The sequence below is a fragment of the Chiloscyllium plagiosum genome, unplaced genomic scaffold, assembly GCF_037043375.1.
Source record: "Chiloscyllium plagiosum isolate Xiang-an unplaced genomic scaffold, Cpla_swu_hap1 HiC_scaffold_14, whole genome shotgun sequence".
Lineage (NCBI taxonomy): Eukaryota > Metazoa > Chordata > Chondrichthyes > Orectolobiformes > Hemiscylliidae > Chiloscyllium > Chiloscyllium plagiosum.
Window position 1 is genome coordinate 116,853,381 of NW_028270152.1, and position 19,752 is coordinate 116,873,132.

Consider the following 19,752-nt stretch of genomic DNA (forward strand, 5'->3'; position numbering starts at 1 on the left):
AACAAGCACCGAAGATAATCACCAACACTGCTTCACTTCGAAGTTTCCAATTTGTGAAGCAGTGCCTTTCACTGGCAAAGGAGAAACATTTGTCCTAAGCTGCCTGCTTCAGGGTTGCGTCCTTCTCTGCTGGAAGTTTCCATCGTTTTATTCACAGTCACGACGCGATTTCATGATCCACTCCAGTGAAAAAGTGTCATGGTGTCGTCCAAACAAGACCCTGCAGATACTCAGTGAGAGACCTCCGGTCATTTCGAGCTCAGGATGTGGATTTAGACGAGATGCGTGACACCTTTTATTGGCGCCACCACTTCACTGAAATTAGCGGCTCAAAACGAGCCGTTGTAAGCATCAGCTTTGTTTGTACCTTCCTGCAGTGCAGTTGCTAAACAAAATCAGATCGCTCCCATCCGGCCCAGCTGACTTATCTATTTTCACACTCTGCAGTATTTCTAATATCTCTTTCTTGTGAACCTCAATCTCTTCTCGTCTAGACGCAAGTAGCTCTGTATCTTCCTCGCCAACATTTTCATTTTCTATAGCGAACACTGTCGAAAAATATTTATTTAATGCTTCCCCTATCTCCTCTGACTCCACACACAACTTCCCACTATTATCCTTGATTGCCCCAAATTTAACTCTCGTCATTCTTTTATTCCTGACATACCTATGGAAAGCCTTAGGGTTAACCCTGATCCTATCTTCCCACAACTTCTCATGTCTCCTCCTGGCTCTTCTCAGCTCTCTTTTTAGGTCTCTCCTGACATCGTTGGAACCCTCGAGCGCTCTAACTGAGTTTTCACATTTTGTCCTAACATAAGACTTCTTGTTCTTCTTGACCAGGGATTCCACTTCCTTAGTAAACCACGGCTCACGCGTTCTATATCTTCCTCCCTGCCTGACAGGTACATACTTATCCTGGACACACAGGAGCTTTTCCTTGAATAAACTCCACATTTTAATGTGCTCACCCCCTGCAGTTTCCTACCCCATTCTACGCTTCCTAAATCTTACCTCATTGCATCGTAATTTCCCTTCCACCAGCTGAAACTCTTGCTCCGTGGAGTACACCTATCCCTTTCAATCACGAAAGTAAACCTGAGAGAATTGTGATCGCTGTCTCCAAAGTGCTCACCTACTTCCGAATCTAAAACCTGGCCAGGCTCGTTACCCAGTACTAAATCGAAAGTGGCTTCGTCCCTTGAAGGCATGTCTACATACTGTGTCAGGAAGCCCTCCTGCACACACTGGGCAAAAAATGACTCATCTATAGTACTCGTACTGTAGTGATCCCAGTAAATATTGGCATATTGTCTTGAGTGTTCCAGAGTTTTTCATTGTCCCAGAGTCCAGATGAAGTTTGCATTCCTCACGTACGTGAGCGAGAATGATTTCAATGTCTCACATCAGTTCCTGTCCCGAGAACATCAGAGTCAATGTCCCATCCTCTACTCGGTCCGACAGTTCACACTTCTTCATTCTCCTCTGATTCCATTTCCCAAAGAGTTTCTCTAGATTTACAAAGCTGGAGCCTAAATTATATGGTTTGCTTCGTAAACATTTTTTCAACTGCCAACTGACAATATTTTCACAGTGTCTCTTCACAATCCTCTGGCTTGCACCATGTCCAGGGATGAGAAGTCCCGTTTGGTGGAGAGATTCCCGAGGCTGATGAGTTTCACTTTGGAACAAAGATGGTTAACTGGCGATTTCCTGCGGTTGTTTCTAATGATGGGAGAGGGAGCGGTGGGGAATGAGCACTTTGACGAGCAGGAGGAAGTGTTGCCACTGACCCGAGTCAGAGAACAGTGGACAGGGATTAAAGGAATCTAATGAAAAGCAGCACTTCTGCTCAGGACCTTCAATAACAGCTGCAGAAACCCGATGTGTCGAGCAGTGTATCTGGAAAGAGAAACAGAGATAATGTTTTAAATATGGAACATTTCTGATGAAGAACTCGAGTTTCCCAAGTCTAATCAAATTACCGGCCTGGTTCACAAAATAGCTTTTCTGAACTTTGAGCGAAAATTCTACCGGCAGGAAAGCATTCATAACGTAGACAGCAGGATTCGAACCTACGTGGGGAAACCCCAATGGATTTCTAATCCATCGCCTTCACCACTCGGCCATGACTACAGACAGCTCAGGTCGGTTGAGCATTGACCAAATCAGCCGTAATCTCATTGAAAGCTGCCGTTGACTTGATGAGCTAAATTCTTCCATTCTCCTCTCCCACCTCTGCTGTGAATTGGAAGGTGCGAGACACCAACGTAAAGGAAGAAAAACACAAAGTTAGGAAAAGATATTTGCAGCCAAACTGAGTCAAAATTATTGATTGAAAGGACAATCCCACTTTGGCAATTTGCTAGATCTCTTTGCAAACATGACCAGCAGAGCTGATCAAGAGAGGTATTGATCTGAGTGTTCTTGGACATGAAACAATCCAAGGTTAGTGACATATTCATTTCTTTTTCTGGCGAAGGAACTGGTCTTTCCATATGCTCACAATGAAAGAGATTTTTCCCAATAAAAGACGGCAAATAAGTCCCATCTAACGCTGACACCATCGTGAGCGCTGCTGTTTCACAATACCACAGAGTCAGGGTCAATTCCCGCCTCATGCAACTGAATGTGTGGAGTTTGCACATTCTCCCCGTGGCTGCGTGCACTTGCTCTGGTTTTCTCCCATAGTCCAAAAATGTACCGGTTAGGTGAAATGGCCGTGCTAAATTGACGTGGTGAATGGAGAGGAATGCATTTGGGCTGGGGCGGGTCGGTGTGGAGATGCTGGGCCGAAGGACCTGTTTCCATATTGTAAGATATTCTAATCTACGGTAATCAATGGCCAAGGTATGACGCACGTTGTTCGATGTTGCATATATGACTTTTCGATTGTTTTTCTTCAAAGTTTCTTTACAATTCAAACGGGAGTGGAAGAAGGGAAATGAATGTCTCCCATAATTCTTGCCTTCTTTTAGCATTCACAGGCGGTATTTTTCCTGTACGTTTTTTTTGCACTGTGGTTACTGTTAATGTTCTTGTAAGCTACACCGGCTGGTTTCCTCTTTCCTCAATGTTCCTCATCTCTACCCAAACACATTTTCCATCCTTATCTCCTGAATCAATGTAATTTCTAACCATTGCATAATTGCCACGGAAACTGGGCTTTTCACACGCCTGTGTATGTCATTTTCCAATATTAATTGATCGTTTACTGTGTTGCAATTGCGCATGTGAAGAAGAAAACAGAATAGAGGCAGGTGGTCCTGGGTTTCAAACGCACGTAATTGCAGCTAAAACGCAGATTACTGCACACAATGCAATCACGGAAGCATCCACCGAATCGTCAGGAAGCACACAATAAGTACAATGCTGGATGTCATGTCAGGAACAGGACCAGAAACACAACAGAGATACGTCTCTTGGGTACTATTTTGGACGCTTTTCTCAATCAGCTATCGTGTTTTACATATATTCCATCGGGAGTTACCTCACACAAGGAAGTAACCAGTGCTGCAGACGGTCATATAATCCGAGTCCCAAGTCCCGGAGTCAGAGAGACTCAGTGCCCTGTGTGTACCTACACGGGACAGCTGTGCATGGGGTTTACAGGGTAACTGAACTGCATGAATGCAGCTCGATGGTCGTCTGCCTGCTTCTCCTCTATAGTTTTCTGTGCAGTCCCTGCGTCCAATCTTGTCAACTACGTTTGTCCGGCACAAGATGGGCATTGGTCGCTTGTCTCTGAGAGAGGCTGTTGGTTTATGTGTTGTCATAATTCCGAGTGTAAGGAGGAATCTGGTTGTCAGTTCCCAGAAACTGACTTTAATAAATGGAAGCGTGCTTTGTAACTTGCCGCGTGGCATATCCTCGTTGCGAAGTTCGTGCACTGCGAATCACGTTGCGGGACAATCCAATTTTGGCAAAGAATTTGTGTGGCAGTCAGGAGTTGCCACGACCAGCTATTCCTAGTAGCAATACGGACAAATGGCAAGAACTGCAAATTCGATTAGCGCAGCACAAGTTTAATGTGACAGGGCAAACAGAAGGTAGCCAGAAGATTTCTGGGTGTAGGGCAATCACCCAAGGTACCTTTTCATATGAAAGTCTGTGCATCAGTAGAATCTGTAACCCAAGTAGTCTATGTTGGTTATTCATATTCCAGACAACTTGTATTGTTCCCCGTTTACTCTGAAAGTGAATAGACATAGTTATTTCACCGTTATTTCTAAAGAAGATCCTGCATTGAATCTGTTCGACGTTATTTGATGCTGTGGCGAAAAGGTGGGCAATCGCGATGTGAAACGTTGCTATACTTTCATTTCCTTCATTACTGTCCTGGTGAGGGAGAAAGGTGATCACCAGGGCATTGATGGCCTAATTTAATCAGGGATACAATTGGAAATGTTCACTTTTATTGGTTCGTTGTTGTTCTGTTTTGTTTTATGATACTTGAGCACTTTCTGGGACTTGGCAATAAACTAAATCTCCAGTAGGTTTGGAATTGCCTCGCTGTTACTTGTGCGAGCGGTTCATGTCAGAGACGACTCACAGTGCATCACAGACAGCACTTAAGCTTCGGTGTGTCTGATCATGGTACTGCCTCTTCAGTTCTGATTCTGTTCCACGTTAAGAGCTGTCAGGTTTTGGATTCGCTGGAGAGGAAAGTGGGTAATGCGATATGTGAGGTATTTTCCTTTAGCCAAAATATTTGATGGCGAACTTGAGAAAGTGTCAAGAAGAATGGTCATTGGCAGCAAATATCCGGAAAACCTTCATCTCTGGATCGGTTGGGCGCATCCACCCTCCAAACAAAATAGCCAAACTCGCTGACTGAGTAACAAACATCATGCGTTTTTTGCAAATGGTGTATTCAAACCGTTGCCGGTGGCTGGAGCATCTCAGAGTTGTCGAGCATGGAAACAAATCCCGCGAGCCAACTTGCCATTGCTGAATAGATAACCGAAAGTAATCCATGCATATCTGCCAATATTTATGCTTTATCTCTCCGAGGTCTTCCTGTCTATACACCCATTCAGATGCCTTTGAAGTGTTGTGAGTGCACCAGACTCTGCCACTAAATGTGGCAATTCATTCCACACACACAAAAGTTCTGTGTGAAAAACATGTGTCCCACACATCGCTTTTAATGTTTTCCTCTCTCACATTAAACGTTTGCTATGTAGATTTGAACTCGCATGTCTTGTGAAGAAGTGCTCCATGACTATTTACTTTGTTTGTCTTCCTCATGATTTTATAAGCTTCTGAGAGGCCATATCTAAGCCCTGAAGCTCCTGGAAATCTGACGAAGCCTATTCAGTTTCGTTCTCACCTCCAAGCAGTGCAAACCTTGCAAATCCTTGTAAAGGATTTCTAAACGTACACTTGAAAGAAGTGTGTCCAGCTGCAGCACTTGCTTGACCGCGTGGTCACTCTGGAGCTGCGGGTGGACTCACTGTGGATCATCAGCAATTCTGGAGAGTTATGTTGCCTCCCAGGTGCTCAGGCCAGGGATGTCGCCCATCGGCTGAAGATCATTCGAAAAGGGGATCGTGAACAGCCAGTTGTCTTGGTGCATACAGGCATGAGATGAGGACCTGCAGGGAGAATCCAGGGAGCCAGGAGAGAAATTAAAAAGGAGGACCTCAAAGGTAGTAATCTCGGGATTACTGCTGGTGCCATGTGACTGCCAGCGTTGAAATGAATAAAAAAAGGCACGTTGAACACGTGACTTGAGGAATGGTGCTGCAGGGCGCGTTTCAGATTTGTTGGACTGTGCGACCAGTTCTGGACAATGTGGGACTATAAGAAAATTGACGATCTGCATCTGAACCAGACGGGAACGAATGTCCTTTCGGGAGTTTTTGCTACTGCTGTTGGGGAGGTTTTATACTAATGTGGCAGGGCGCTGGGAACCACAAGATTAAACAAGTCGGCAGTGAGGTGGAAACTGGAAACGCTAAGAATCAGGAAGATAACATTAAAAATGGGAAGAGAAGGCAGAGAGCAGATGAATGCAAAAGAACTGGTGGCCTGAAATGCACCTACTTTAATGCATGGAGTATAGACAGATGAACTTCGGGTTTAGGTTGGTGCCTGGGAATATGACGTTATTGCGGTCACAGAGATTTAGTTGAAGGAAGGGCATGGTTGGCAACCAAATGTTCTAGGATATAGATGATTCAGATGGGACAGGGAGGGAAGAAAAAGGGGAAGGAGTTGCATTGCTGGTCAGAGATGATATCATGGCTGTGCGAAAGGAAGATACCATGTAAGGCTTGGATCGTGAGACACTATGGATAGAGCAGTGAAATAAGAAGGGTGAGGTTAGATTTTTGGGGCTGTATTACAGTGAGCGTGAGGTGTAAGAAAAACATAGTTAAACAGATCATGGAAAGACGTAGAGGCAATTCTTTAGTTTTGATTGGAGATTTCCGTTTTCCCAACATTGTCCGGGATACTCTTAGCGTCAGAGGTCTGGATGGTATACCATTTGTAAGAAGCCTCCAGGTGAGTTTTCTGCGGCGGTATATCAATAGTCTGAGGAGGGAATAGGCCATATTGGAACTGATATTGGGGAATAAGCCAGGGCTGGCGATAGCAGTTGCCGTGGGTGATTTCTTTGGGAAGTGTCCAATGTTCTGTAAGTTTTAGAATACTCATTGACAAAGATGAGAGTGGTCCTGAGGAAAGAGTACTATCCTGGACCAAAGCTAATTATATCAAAATTATGCAGGAGGTCGGAAATGTGGATTGGATACAGCTATTTGTAGGAAAGTCCACAGTTCATATGTGGCAGGTTTTCAAAGATAGGTTAAATATAGTGCAGGATAGGCATGTCCCGTTGAAGGCAAATAAATTGAAAGGCAATATTCGTGAACTGTTGATGACAGGACAATTGTACGACTCGCCAAGAGGAACAGGGAAGCATACATAACGCCTCGGCAGCTAAGAACATAATGGTCCCTCGAGGAACATGAGAAGAGTAGGACAAGTCTTAAATGAGGAATCAAGGGGGTTAAAAAGGGTCATGAAACAACTTCACGCTAGCACAATTAAGGAGAATCCTAAAGCCTATTATTCATATATAAGAAGCAAGCGGGTAACCAGAGAAAGGATTGGTCTACTAAAGGAAAATAAAGGAAGGGTGTATGTCGAATCTGAGAGACTGGGTATGATTCTGAATAATTATTTTGCATCAGTGTTCACTGAAGAGAGGAATATGATGAATATTGAGTCTAGAGTAAGACATTTGATTAGTCTGGATCATGTTGACTTAAGTAGGGAAGCTGTGTTGGGAAGGCTAGTGGTAATTAATGTGTACAAATCCCCAGGAACGGATGGGATCTATCCCTGGTTCCTGACTGAGGTGAGAGAGGAAATAGCTGGGGCCCTGACAGATGTATTCGTGGCGAACTTCAGCACAGGTGAGGTTCTGGCCGACTGGAACGTTACTCATATTGTCCACTGTACAAGAAGGATAATAGGGATATTCCGGATAACTACAGAACAATGGGCCTAACATCAGTGTTGGGAAAGTTGCTGGAGAAGGTACTGAGAGATAAGATCTATTCATATTTAGAAAATAATGTGCATATCAGTGAGAGGCATAGAGTTTTTTGGGAAAGTTCCCAAGTTGATAGATGAAGGAAAGGCTGTTGATGTCATATACATGCACTACAGCAAGGAGTTAGATAAGGTTCCCCATGGTAACCAAATACAGTACGTAAAGTAACATGGTGTGCAGGGTGTTCTAGACAGGTGGATAAAGAATTAGTTGAGCAATAGGAGACAGAGAGTGGCAGTTGAATGGAGTTTCTGGAAATGGAGAAAGATGACCAGTAGTGCTCTACAGGGGTCAGTGTTGTGGCCACTGTTGTTTGTGATATAGATAAATGTTCTGGAAGAGAGCACTGTTGGAATTATCAGAAAGTTTGCAGATGACACGAACATTTCTGGACTAACAGAAAGTATAAGTGACTGTTAAAGAATACAGGAGGATACTGGAAAGTTGGGCGGAAAAGTGGCAGCTGGAGTTCAAACCAAACAAATGTGAGGTGACGCATTTCGGTCAGTCTAATTCTAGATGGGGTTATACAATGAAGGAAGAACTTCGGGAAAAAAAAACTTGATGGACAGAGAGATCTGTGAGTACAGGTCCATTATACACTGAAGGTCGCTGCACAGGTGGATAGAGTGGTCAAGCAGGCATATAGTATGCTTGGCTTCATTGGATGGGGTATTGAATAAAATGGCGGGCAGGTCATGTTAAAATTGAACAATACATTGGTCTGGCCACACTTAGAATACTGTGCAAATTTCTGGTCGCCACATTACCAAAAGGATGTGGACGCTTTGGAGAAGGCGCGTAAAAGGTTTAAGCGAATGTTGCCTCGTATGGAAGGTGCAATCTAGGAAGAGAGGTTGAGTTGTTTTGTTTTCATTAGAAAAAAGGAGTTTGAGTGGGACCTTTTTGAGGTTTACAAAATCATGAAGGGTACAGACAGGATAGATAGAGAAAAGTTTTATGTTCCAGATTGAAGGATTAAATACCGAGAGGTCTCGCTTTCAAGATGAGTGGTGAAAAGTTTAAGAGGGATACAGTGGGTGGTGGGTGTCTGGAACGCGTTCCCAGCAGAGACGGGAGAGGTAATCACGGTAGATACATTTAAGATGCGTCTGGACAGATGCATGAGTTGGTGGGGAGCAGAGGGATACAGGTGCTTAGGAATTGGGTGACAGGTTTAAACAGTAGATTTGGATCGGCTCAGGCTTGAATGGATGAAGGGCCTGTTCCTTGTCTGTACATTTTCTTTGATCTTTCTTCTTAAATTACGACAATTTCATTACATAATCTGCGAGGTCTAAGTGCCTGAAGTGAATCGATGCTGAAACACTAGTCATAAAAATTCTGAGTGTGGGCTTTTGTGTGGTAGCGGGATCGAGGGTTTTAAGATGCTGGATTTTAAGCTTCAGTTTCTATCGAATCGTGGCTTCAAATACCAGCATCGTAAGTGAGCTACTATGTGGAGATGTATGCGAGAGAACTGCGCATGTGTGGATGCCTTTAAATTTGATTGTTTGCAGCTCCTCAGTGTGCTTACCCTCTCGGTGATAAAATCAGCGACCGTCTCTGAAAACAACGCAAGTTCCTGCTGTCCGACGTATCCTCATATCCCGTCGATAGCTTTGCTTTTGGATATCTGCGTTGCCAGTTTCTGTATCTCAAATAGTTAGCGCAGTTGGCTGAAATGTTGGTGGTTCGAGCCCACCCAGGGAATAAGCCTCAAATATTTCAGCACAAGCATTCACCCCGACCATGTATTGACATTGGAACCGGGAAAACTCATCCATGATTCACCCCAAGTCCGCAGGGAGTGAGACGTTTACACGCAGCAGAATACGACATCACTTTCTCCAAGCTCCCGATGCCACCAGAGAGCGGCCACTGCAGCTTCAATCAGCGACTTTCTGCCAAGCCATGGGAAACAACTCGTGGAAACTCCTTCCTTAGTAACAGCTCTTTCCGTGAGAAAGGAGAAAAACATTCACTTTAAATTGGAAAGGGCTTCAGGACATTGGAATGTTGTTCCAGTTCTTGGAACGTGTTATAAATAAAACTCCTGCCTTGAAATTAGGAAGTGGTAAAAGGTTTTAGGTAGAAAGAACAAAGAAAGTGTTGATTGAGACGACTCTGTCTCGTCAGCAGATAGGAAATGCCCAACACTGTTTACGGAAATGATTGGATTTCCTTAGGTAACGTCCCGACTGATTTACGGCCTGCCAGAGTGATTGGAAATCACATCAGCGATATAAAGGTGAGGGTAAAAATATGAAGATATTAAGGTTGAACCTTAAATCCCGGGACAAGTGCTGAATAGATTGTAATGCTTTGAAGGAATAACTGAAGTGAAAGGTGTGAATCATATTGTCATTAAGAGGAATGAACTGGATCCTAACAAAGTGCTGATGAATTATGCTCGCAATGTAATAGCAAACTAATCCACAGTGCACCGTGCTTGGTTAGCTCAGTCGGTGCAGTGTGAGATGCTTAATCTATGGTTGGTGGGTGCAAGTCTCACAATGGGCGCTTTCACCGCTTAATACAATTCTGGCTCTTCTTTCCACGTGCAGTATTGCAACCCTTCGCAGGGGAATGTTCTTGCTGCTTTCATTGACACATCTGTCCGCCTGCTTTTGATCACACGTCGGTTTCTGAGTGAACACTGTTTCCATTTTACTGGAGAAACCAGAGACACCTTTATCAGTGCAGCCGAAAATACGATGAATGATGTCCATTTCAAAATGTAAGGTTCCAAACCAACCATGCACCACCCAAAGTGTTCAAAGGCACGGAAAGCGAATGGCCACTTGCTAGGGGTCTGACAGATACGGATCAATGTCACATGGGTACTGAACCAATTTTTAGTGATTCAGATTGTTCTGATGGAAACCGAAGGGAACTCTCCCTCAACGTTTTGCAATTGCTCTTCTTGTGATTAACGTAACGAACAGTATATTGTCAGTAACGAGGGTGGAGGTGCGGCAGGATCGTGAGGTTTCAGTGTGGGACATAGACACAGTAAGTCAAATATCCTCAGAGCACGGGAGAGCTGTTTGGTCCAGGATCACTGCCATCTTCTCTTACTAAACCAACAAATGACATTATTGGAAAATGCTGGTAGCATCTTGGAAATATAAATCGATTTAAGACTTCAGGACTAGTGACACTCCTTTTCCATGTGCATCTCCACCTGCGTTTGCACACTCTTCCTTTTTATTGAATGTCTCCTGACTTCCAACTTTATATTCAGCTTCTCTTTTATTACTTCCTCTCCAACCATTTTCCCAGTCTCCGATTTTGTATCAGAACTGTTCCATCTTTCACATTGCCCAGGACTTCGAACTGAACAAATAACTCTGTTTCTATTTCCTTAGATAGCAGATGACCAGAGACTGGAAGGCAGTGTTGTTCCGAAATCTCATCCATGACTCACCCCGAGTCCACAGGGAGCAAGACGTTTACACGCAGCAGAATACGACACCATGTTCTCCAAACCGCCGATGCCAACTGAAAGCGGCCACTGCAGCTTCAATCAGGGCTTCCTGCCAAACCCTGGGACACAGCTCGTGGAAACTCCTTTCTCATTAACTGCTCTTCCCGTGGGAAAGGAACAAAACTTCCATTTTAAATTGAAAATTCAGGAGATTGGAAGGTTGTTCCTGTTCTTGGAACGTGGTATAAACAAAACTCCTATCTTAAAAATAAGAAGTGGTAAACGTTTTAGGCTGGAAGAACAAAGAAAATGTAGATTGTGAGGACTCTGTCTTGTCAGCAGATGGGAAATTCCCAATACTGTAAACAGAAATGGTTGGGTCTCCTAAGGTAATTTTCCGACTGATTTACTGCTGCCAGAGTGAATGGAAATCACTTCATATGAAAATATTCGGGTTGAATCTTAAATGCCGGGACAAGTGTAAAATAGATTGTAATGTTTTGAAGAAATAACAAAAGTGAAAGATGTGAATGATGTTCTTTGTGATTGGGAGGAATGAGCTGGATCTTTGCAAATTGCTGTGCCAGGTGAATTATGCTCAGAATGAAATAGCAAACTAATTCATCGTGTGCCAACCCTGGATATCTCAGTTCGGTGCAATGTGAGGTGTTTAATCAGAGAGTCGTGCGTCCAAGCCCCATAATAGGCGTTTTCACTGTTTAATCGAGTTCCAGCTCTTCGTTCCACATGCGGAATTGCAAGCCAACGCTGGTGGAGCATTCTTGTTGCTTTCATAGACACATATGTCCTCCTGCTTTGATCACATGTCGGTTGCTGAGTGAAAACTGTCTGCACTTTTCTGGAAGCGCCAGAGACAAGTTTATCAGTGCAGCTGAAAATACTATGAATGATGTCCATTTTACAACATGAGATTCCACTACATCCGTGCACCAACCAAAGTGTTCAAAGACACAGAACGCGAATGGCCATTTGTTAGTGGTCTGACAGAGACGGCTTAATGTCTCATGGGCCCTGAACGACAATTAACTGATTCAGAATGTGCTGATGGATCGGAACGGAGCTCTCCCTGTACATTTTGCAATTGTTCTTGTTGTGTGCTCATGTAAGTTTATGTAATGAACAGTTTAGCGCCAGTAACGAGGATGGGGGTGGGGAAGGATTCTGAGGTTTCAGTGTGGGACAGACGTGATCTGATCGAACGGGTAAGTCAAATATTCCCAGAACATGACAGAGCTGATTGGTCCAGGATCACTCCCATCTTCTGTTTCAGAATCAACAAATGAAATTGCTGGAAAATCTCAGCAGGTCCGGTCGCATCTTGAAAATGAAAACCGAATGAGATTTCGGGACTGGTGACAGTTCTTTTTCCATCTTCATGTCCCTCTGTCTTTCTACAAACTTCCTTCTTTTTGAAAATGTCCTGACTTCAAACTTTATATTCAGCTTCACTTTCATTGCTTCCTCTCCAAACATTTTCCCAGTTTCTAAAATTGTATCATGCTTGTTCTATCTCTCACTTTGCCCAGGACTTACAACTGAACAAATAACTCTGTTTCTATTTCCTTCGATACCAGATGGCCAGAGATTGGAAGACATAGGAGGACGGTTAGCACTTTCAGAATATCTAGTCTGCTCTGCCATTCGATCTTGGCTAATATCGTTCTGAACTCCATTCTCCAGTCCGCTACCTGAACACTTACTCCCCAGTCTTAGGATCCAGTCTTTTACCCAGAGTGGGTCCTAATCCGTCCCAAAACTCTCCACATGTGTTGGCAGCTGTTACACCGTGTCTACGTGTCATCAATCTCAGTTTCAGTGATTCTGGCAAACACGAACTGTTCTGAGCAGCTCGATCGGGTCTCTGGCCCCACTGTGATCCTGCGGGGGAGCAGTAATCATCTTCATCTCCTCCGGAAAGGATCGGCGCTTCAAAACAAAAAATGGACAGAAAGAAAGATAGGCTTGTGTGTCAAGATATGTGGAGGTAATTGCTTTCTGACCTGGTCAGTAAACCTTACTCTGTATATCCTCGCAAATTCTAGCTGTCGTGATGAAAGGGAATACAAGTCCAATTTATTGCCATCTACACTTTTATTCGATATGTATTCTTCCTTGTTCTGAATATGCAGGGAGTCTCCAGCACTGATGGTCACCATTTCTGAGTGTGCATGCCGCGGGTCCTGATCTTTTCTGGAGAGTAGCAGTATCAGTTTGTGCGAAAGTGGCCCAGTACAAAGCTTAGAAGAAACATTATTGTTCCCTCTTTCCGGGCGACAGTCTTTCATATCATGATCGATGGGGCTTTATTGCATTCTCATCAGCAAACCTTGTTTTGAATTTACTCGCCCAATACTACTGTAGCGGTGAAAAGAATATAATTCCGAATACCTGCTGCGTGAATTTCATTTTCAAATTTCTATTAGCAGTGGTCCTTCATATGTGGTGATGTCTATATCACTGCTGGCCATCCTGTTTAAGAGTGCCGTTACATATGTTCCTCTGTCTTGGCGCTGCAGGGAAAATTGTCTGCGCCGTTTCAGCCAATATTTCTTGGATATTTCAACATGGTATTCTTTATTTTTTCAATCATGTCCTCTTTAAGGACACAGTTACCAGGCACTGATCCTTTCTGTAACAACAGTACCGCATTTGCTTGACATGCGAAGGTGGCCTGGATCAGTAACAAGGAGAGCATTCATTTCCTTCTGTCACAGCGAACACTGGATTCATGATGTTAATCTCTGTCAAATGCATCCGAAAATGTGCTCTGAAAGCTTCATTTGAACGCTGTCTGGCGTTTCTCAACATGTGTCAACCAAAAGCAGAAATCCTCAATCATAGTTTGGAGCAGTTCACATATTCGAGGTTTGAAGCAGCAGACACGCATACAGTTCATTCAGTCAACCACGGGAATGAAAAGATTTACAGGCACAGATGAACTATCGACTCTTGTTCTCATTCTGGTAATAATATTACTGTGTGGCCTGAAGTCTAAGCCTTGTTGTCACTGAAAATGAGGAAATCACAGACAGGCTGCCGAATGACGCAGTATGTATTTTGTTTTCTTGTTATCACAGAGTTCCAGGAAAGTATGACAGCGAGGGAGAGGAATGCAAGTCAAGTGCAGTTCTGGTGAAACACCTTCTGTCTAATTCAGTCATCAACAAGAAACGTGAATGCGACTAAAGCGGGAAACCTTTTCACAACTCGAACAAAGAGCAATCATGAACAGTGACCACCTCTTTGACATCTCAGATCGCCTTTGACCTTCCCTGAATATGTATAGAAACTAATTTTTGTACACCTCAAAGTGAGAAGTGTTTGATTTACCGACAATAAGTGAGTCGCATGTCCTTGATTGCCACATAGGTTTCCAACTCAGCTTGCAGCCAGGTGACAGTTGCTCATGGCTCTGCTGGATAATGCACTATTATGAAGAAAGAAAAGGAAAGTTGGAACTCTTATAGGCTCTGGGTTTCGAATAATCTTGCTACGTGTTCTGCCATTCTCGGATTCCAGTGCTAAACCAGTTTTTCCGTTCATCCGAGCAGCAGGAGAGTCGGCGTCTCTGGCAGGAGCAGAATTCATCATCTCCAGTGATCACTTTATCTGAGGAGAGAAAATGAACAAAGTTTCATACAGTGACTAATCGGAATTGCATTCCGTTTCAGCATGGCAGCAGATATGGGCTAGCAAATTCAAAGCCAGATTTGCTGATAAGAACAACAAGCACGACCGCTCAGATAGATCAATTCCTTCCCATCGCTTATTCTGCAGGACTGGTGCAGTTGCTGTGAGTGTGCTGCAGGGTATCATCAGGTACATGCACTTGGGTTTCCGGTTTTGGCCTGTGTGCTCGCGTGGCTGAGCAACCTGAGACTCTGATTTCAGATTCCACTTCTTAAGAAGGCTTGTGTTTGCATCCCTGCGCGGCCACGTGTGCTAATGGACTAAGCTGGCAACGTTTTGCAGAAATGAGTTTTGTTAAAGTTGAACAGAAAAAAAGCAGTCATTTCTTCGAACCCGGCTGTGATGTGGCACAGCAGAAAACAACCAACATGTCAGTGCCCATGTTTTCCCCTTGTGCTGTAGTTGTCACGTTCCCCTCCAGCTCGAAAGGCCACCAGCATAATATGCGACTCAAAAACAGGCTGCGCCAATCTTTCATATTCCAGACAATTTGCATTTTTCACCGTTTCTCTGAAAGTGAATGGAGATATTTATTTTCCTGTTTATGTGAAATTAGGTTCTACATTGAATCTGCTCGCAGTTTTCTGTTATTGTTGCGAAAAGGAGGGAAATTGCGATATGAAACTTGGTTAGATTTCCCAAATTTCCTTAATTTCTGTCCTGATGAGAGAGGCTGGTGATTGGTCCTCTCGTTCCGATGGAGACATCAGCCCAATTGTTAACCTCATCTAATCGAGACTGTAACTGGTAATCTTCACTTTTCATGGTTCATTGTTAGTCAGTTCTGATTCATGTTACTTGAGCACTTTCCTGGAAGTATTGGTGCACTAAGGCGCCAGTACGTTGAAAGCACCATTTGGAATTGCCTCGCTGCAATTTGTGTGAGCAGCTCATGACCCAGACGACTCCCTCTGCCTCACAGACAGCATTCATGAGTCCGTGTGTCTGAAAATAGGTTGTCTTTGTCAGTTCTGCTTCTGTTCATCAGTTGTCAGGGTTTGGTTTCGCTGGAGAGCTGCGCGTGCAACATGATTTGTGAGGTATGTTCCGCAGCCAAAATCTCCCACTGAGAAGTTGGGAATGTGTCAAGAAGAATGGTCATTGGCAGCCTAAGACCAGAAAAAAAATGATTCGTTGCTGGTTTTAACCGAAGCAGCCTGTGGGAGTTATCTCAAATGGGAGAGTACTCGCTTTGCATGCGAGAGATTGCGGGTTTGCTAGCTGCATTCTCCATCCCCTTTTAGGGCGGCACCGTGGCTCAGTGGTTAGCACTGCTGCCTCACAGCACCAGTGTTCCACGTTTGATTCCTGTGCGTAGTTTGCACATTGTCCCTGCGTCTGCGTGGGTTTCTTCCCACACTGCAAAGATGTTCAATGCAGGTGAATTTGACATGCTAATTTGCCCATAATGATCGGTGCATTAGTTCGAGGGAAATTGGTCTGGGTGGGTTACTCTTTGTAGGGTCGGTGCGGACTCGTTGCGCGGAAGGGCCTGTTTCCATACTGTAGGGAATCTAATCTAACCATCTTCCAGAAAACTAGCCACTGACCAAGTGATGAGTGCCTATTCAAACTGGTGAACGCCACTGCAGCATCTCAACCACTCTATTTGCCAAATTTTCACGTTTATTCTTTTTCAACATTCCTGTCAGTGTAATGATCCATATGCATTTAAAATGTTGAGAGTGTACCAGACTCCACCACTAAATCTGACAATTCATTCCAAACACGCAAAACTTTCTGTGTGAAAATAAAATGTCCTTCAGATCCCTTTTAAATTTTACCACTCTCCCCTTAAACCTGTGTTCCCTTGTTTTGAACTTGCCTGTCTTGGGAAGAAATATTCATTGACCATTTACTCTGCGTCTCCCTCATATTTATATAAACCTCTGTAAGCCCATCCCTAAGCCCTCAAGCTCCAGGGAAAATTTTCATATCCTACTCAGCTTTACGCTACAATCCTAACACTGTAAGCCTTGCAACATCCTCATACATATTATCGAACTTGCGCCAAGTTCGCCATTGAAAGGGCGTGTGTTAAAGTGCCTGAAGTGAGGCGATGTTGAAACACTCATCCTGAAAAACGTGGTTGCGGAGGTTTGTGTGGCAGCATGGCAGAGGTGTCGAAGGAGCTGTCTTTAAACTATAACCTCGATCCAGTCATTGATTTGAATTCCCACCACGACCAGAACCACAGGTGAAGACGGGAACTCTGTTTTTCATGAAAGACCTATAAACATTGAGATGTCAGGATTTGATCCCAAATTCGGCTGATTTTTTGACAGGAACTTTCACTAACTAAGGCAGAGGGACTGCCCAATCTCAACGATTCAAAACCATGCGTGCATTTACTTGACTATTCGAACACAGGAATTCGGACTCATTTTTGTGTGTTTCACAGTTACTCAGAGAAAATTTAAAACAACCTCCGTTTATGCAGAAGATTTCAAAGCTGGATATTCTCCACTGAAAATGCACAGGGAGAGGCAATCTCTTATTGTTTTTGTTTTAAACTGATAACTTCGACTTTTAAACTGACAGGATAACGAAGATCTGTCCATCGTCTTGGGCACCTTGAACCGTATTAATATGCGCAAAGGGAAACTCACACTAAGAGGAATGGGCTCATTGTGGTGAATTGTTAAGGCTTGGTGTGTGAATCAGAGTGAATAGTGGTTAGTAAATAATGACACTGACATTGAACGTTGCAACGCCAGCTCCTCACTCACTTACTGTCTCATGTCTCCCAGTCATCATTGCCTTTCATATTTTCCCCTCGTTGTGGTTCTGTTCGCCGAGCTGGAAGTTTTTGTTGCAAACGTTTCATCCCCTGGCTAGGCGAAATCATCAGTGCTTGGGAGCCTCCTGCGAAGCGCTTCTTTGATGTTTCCTCCGGTGTTTATAGTGGTCTGTCCCTGCCGCTTCCGGTTGTCAGTTTCAGCCGTCCGCTGTAGTGGTTGGTATATTGGGTACCAAGCACTGATGATGTGGCCTAGCCAGGGGACGAAACGTTTGCAACAAAAACTTCCAGCTCGGCGAACAGAACCACAACAACGAGCACCCGAGCTACAAATCTTCGCACAAACTTTGAATATTTTCCCCTCGTCCGTTCCACTTCTCAACTTATTCCCGACTGCTTGCAAGTGTTCCCTTAGAAACTGCAGCTTTCGGAAACGTATTATTGGGATAAAGTCATTACTCAATGGGATGGGATGCACCGTCAATCCCTAATTACCCGAGAGATTGAGATTTTGAGTTACTCCGCAAAACCCTGGATGTCCTCAGTACCGAGGTTACAGGCATGATGCCACGAGGCAAGGATTTAGACCTAGTGACATTGAAGGAACAGCGAGATATTTTCAACTGGGAAACGCGAGATCTTTGTATGGATAATTGCGGTGATAGCTTTCACTTGTATTTGCTGCCATTGTCCTTCCAGACAGATGCTGATCGATGACTGAATTGCTCTGGCAGGCTCCGTGTGTGTGTTCTGTGTGCAATCAGGATTTAGTTTTCATTCGGATAACTCACAAGAAGAGAATTAAATCTTCACTTCCTGACTGGGAATTAAAGTCTGTTCTGGGCAATATAAACTCAGTCTCGTATGCAGGGATGTCCATTGATACTGCAATAGCATTTGGGACCTGACCTGTACAAACGCCTGTGCCTGCTCTTCACGTCATAATCGTCTTCTCAGTAGCGTTTCTCTCTCCAAGTTTCCAAGTCGGTTCATATTATCACCCTTGGTTTCAATGTGAAGAAGGCAATGCTGTGATAATCTGAAGTTGTTCAGCAGATATACTGCAGCAAGTTAAGTAAAGACTGATGCTAACACGAGCTCGTTTTGAGCTGTGGTGATGTGTCGACAACAAGAAAGGCATCGTTCAACTCGCCTCATTCCGGATGACGGGCTCGAAATGACCAGTGGTTTCTTGCTGAATTAGTTCATGGTCTGGAATGTAAAAAACTTCAAATATGAAAGTACAGCGAAAGGTAACGGTTCACAGAGTGTGGAATTCCAAGTGAAACAGTGACGGTGATTATATTTGCTGAGTTTTCACCTTGTGATTGCTGTTTCCATGATGTGGACGTTTACATTTCAAATAGACAAACTGTCACAGCCAAACCTGATCTTTGGGTCAGTGACGGAATTGGTAAGACGCCTTTTATGTCGAGTTAGGGGATTGTCGGTTCGCATTTAAAATCACGAGGATGCAGCGTGCTAGTCCATTCCTGTTGTCTGTCAGGAACGGAAGGGTTTGGGTTTTCGAATTTACTGTTTCTTTCGTCCACTTTAAATTCTAGCTCAGAGCTAGAATGTCTCTCATTGTCTGTAGAACTGGCTTTGCTTTAACCAAAAGCTGCCTTTTAGCGGTTGAACTTGCATGTTGGAACGGACAGCTGAAGTGAAGCACAAGGAGCTGGTCAAATCCTGACAACTCTGCCACTCTTGTGTGTCTCTTTCTGTTGGAGACACGACGTGGGTAATAACACAGTGTGACTATGTCAAACTTCAATCTCATTGTTGTGTCATCTAAGATCAAAGGGAGAACCTCACTGCCATTTGCACTGGAAACATCAGAACACATAAGGTTATGGACCAAAGCTGGAAACTGGGAATAGAATAGATGAATGTCTTTAAACCAGACTGCACCATGGGCCAAATGGACTTTTCCATTCTGCAAAACGTGAAGACGAATAGAAAACAATCTGCAGTGAAACTGATCAGGAATGAAAGGGAAAAGCCATTTCATTGAGAATAAGTGCAAGAGCGTCTGTCTTCATTCAGTGTAATCTCGTAGGTAGGATTTGGAACTAGAACTGCCATGACATTAGTTCTATTTTCGGACAGGGAATGAATGTTTTATTGGGCAAGTATATCGTGGTAGCAGTATTTCTGACCACTGGTCCGATCCTGGTAATGCTTGATTTGTGCCAGGTTATCAAAAATCAAAAAGATGCAGGTTTTGGAAATCTGAACTAAAAACGAGAATTGATAGAGAAACCCGCTGCACCTGGCAACATCTGCAGAGAGAAACAGATT

General features: G+C 43.9%; 1 non-coding gene across 1 annotated transcript; it reads right to left on the reverse strand.

Moving 5' to 3' along the window:
* Nucleotides 1-2,054: 2,054 nt before the first annotated feature.
* trnas-aga (transfer RNA serine (anticodon AGA)) lies at nt 2,055-2,136 on the reverse strand. The gene has a single exon. It is a non-coding gene; the product is annotated as a tRNA-Ser (tRNA).
* Between the last annotated feature and the right edge of the window lie 17,616 nt (nt 2,137-19,752).